This window comes from Carlito syrichta, unplaced genomic scaffold (assembly GCF_000164805.1).
Source record: "Carlito syrichta isolate Samal-C Ts95f unplaced genomic scaffold, Tarsius_syrichta-2.0.1 Scaffold111507, whole genome shotgun sequence".
NCBI classification, from domain to species: domain Eukaryota; kingdom Metazoa; phylum Chordata; class Mammalia; order Primates; family Tarsiidae; genus Carlito; species Carlito syrichta.
The window spans coordinates 396,728-399,510 of record NW_007055603.1 but is presented as its reverse complement, the minus strand read 5'-3'; the positions used below and the strand labels follow the sequence as shown (position 1 = coordinate 399,510).

The 2,783-nt window shown below is 41.5% G+C and overlaps 1 pseudogene; it reads left to right on the top strand.

The window, feature by feature from the left end:
* The first annotated feature begins 2,079 nt into the window (after positions 1 to 2,079).
* On the top strand, positions 2,080 to 2,516 carry LOC103272435 (annotated as a pseudogene).
* Positions 2,517 to 2,783: the final 267 nt, after the last annotated feature.

The window sequence follows — 2,783 nt, the reverse complement described above, 5'->3', positions numbered from 1 at the left end:
TTCATATCCTCAATACCTTTTGAAAGGCATGTTTCCCAATTCAAGGCCTTAGTTAGCATATACCTGGTAAGAAGAAGAAAATAACAAACAGTGAAGCCCAGACATGAGAGAAAATGGTACTGAAAGGCAAAACCTAGAATTCCATTTCTTGTATACAGGGCATCTCAATTTTGGCACTATTAGCATTTTGTGTGAGGTAAGTATTTATTTGTGGGGACTATTGTGTACATTATGAGATGTTTAACAGTTCCCTTGGTTTCCACCCAAATGCTAAATGCTAAATGGTTCATTGCCACCAGGCATTACCAAATGTACTCTGGAATACAAGCTTTCTCCTATTTGAGGAACACTGCTCTATGTGATCTATATATGATCTTTCTAAAACCCCAGAGCACAGGCCAGATTTTGAAAATACAAAGATGAGTAAGTACTTCTTTTGAGTAGTTCAGCAGTGCGAGAAAACAATTTATTAAAATAGAGAAGTGGGAAATACAGAAGTATTATGTTTATATGCTAACTCCCATTGGCTACCTCTTCTGAGCATCTGTCCTCTGCTTATGTCACATTTTAATCCTTGCTTTCCCAGACACCAGAATGATCCCCCTAAAACACATATCTGATTATCTTATACCCTCATGCATAAAAACCACCAATTTCCCCCATACTCTATAGCAGGGTTTCTGACTTGGCACTCAACATTGACAGTCAGATGACTATTCCTTGTGGGAATGCCCTGTACTTTGTAGGGTGTTTAGCAGCATTCCTGATCGCCCCACTAGATGACAGTAGGAACTCCCCTGTGGCAGGCAGAGTAATGTTCCACCAAAGATGTTCATGTTCAAATTCCTGGAACCTGTGGGTATATCATAGCAAAGAGGAATTACAGTTTCAGATGGAATTAAAGATCACTAATCAGATGACCTTTATATAATGAGATTATCCTGGATTACATAGGTGAGCCCAATGTAATCAAGAGCATCCTGAAGAGAATCAAAAAGAGAAATGACCCCACATGAAGGGTCAATGAGATACAACATGGTTAGCTTTGATGATGAAGAAAAGGGGCCACTGTAAAAGAATAGACAACAGACCCTAGAGCCTTCAGAAGGAACAAGCCTGGACAACACCTTGATTTTAGCCTAAGGAGGCCTGTTGGAACATCTGACCTCCAGAATGATAAGACAATAGATGTGTGTTGCTTTTAACCACTAAGTTTGTAGTCATTTCAGCAGTGATAGGAAATTAATACACCATCACCCCCAGTTGTGCCATCCTCAGATATCTTCAGATATTCACAAATGTCCTCTGAGGACAAAGTCACCTACAAGTTGAGAATCACTGTTCTATACAACAAACTCCTGAGAACTGCACAGTGGGAATCCATAATTACCACTACCCTGCCTGTTGAACGCCATTATCCAACACACAGCAAGATACATCCTCTGCTCCAAGCAAACCAAACTGCTCACTTCAGAAACACTGGGATGCCCGGGGACTCCTTGGAGGGTGAGATATGTGCTTTGGCCTGTTGTTTTTAGCCACACCCATAATCATTATCCCCTCCCCAATGGGTCTGATTTCCTATCTTATTGAGTTTATTGGGCTTTTGTTACATGAAAAACCATGCAGTTGCTACATATATTAAACAGCAGGTGTTTTAACCTCCCTGTCTCAACAAATTATTTTACTTGAGCTCCTCTAAGTCTTCTTTTTTGGGAACTCTGGCATCGCCAGGAAACACTTTCCTTCTTCTCCTTATAAACGGCAGTCATCCTTTAAGAGAAAGTTCAAATGTTCTCTACATAGTGCAGACATCCAAGGCCTCCCCAAGCACAGTGAGGCATCCCCCAGTCCCTCTGATTCATCATTGTGCTGGTCCTTCTGCACTCACCTGTCCCCTCATAAGACTGACTCTATATTTTAGCTCCTCTGCCTTCCTAGTACCTACAGAAAAGCTTAAGCTCAAGAAGTGTTTGTGAATGAATGAAGCATAGAAATCATGGATATATATAAATCACTTTAGCTTCCCCTCTCTTCCTTGGCACTTCCTACCAAATTGGCAGTCACATCTCTGGTATCATGGCTGCCATCAGACCCCTGGTGAAACCCAAGATTGTCAAAAAGAGGACCAAGAAGTTCATCCAGCACCAGTCAGACCAATATGTCAAGATTAAGCATAACTGTTGGAAACCCAGAGGTATTAACAACAGTGTGCATAGAAGATTCAAGGGCCAGATCTGGATGCCCAACTTTGGTTACAGGAGCAACAAGAAAACAAAACACATGCTACCCAGTGGCTTCCAGAAGTTCCTGGTCCTTAATGTCAAGGAACTGGAAGTATTGCTGAGATGTGCAACAAATCTTATTGTGCTGAGATTGTACACAACGTTTCTTCCAAGAACCGCAAAGTCATTGTAGAAAGAGCAGCCCAGATGGCCATCAGAGTCACCAATCCTAATGCCAGACTGCACAGTGAAGAAAATGAACAGACAACTCATGTGTATGTTTGTGTTTAAATAAAACCATATTATGGGTGGCAGAAGCTGGCAAACTCCAGGTTAGCTATGGGCATAATCCCAGCTCTGATCCACAAGACTTGGGAGAAGCCCAGGATTGAAATGAGACCTTATTCCCTTAGCTTGGTACTAAGAACACAAGTTGAGAAACATGTCCCAATTGTGTCATCACGTACCATTTACTCATTGTCTTTTCCCTGTTTCTACTCAATAGATAATCTACCTAGCAAGTCCAGGAATCAGATTTAGTCAAAGCAAACCTGAAGC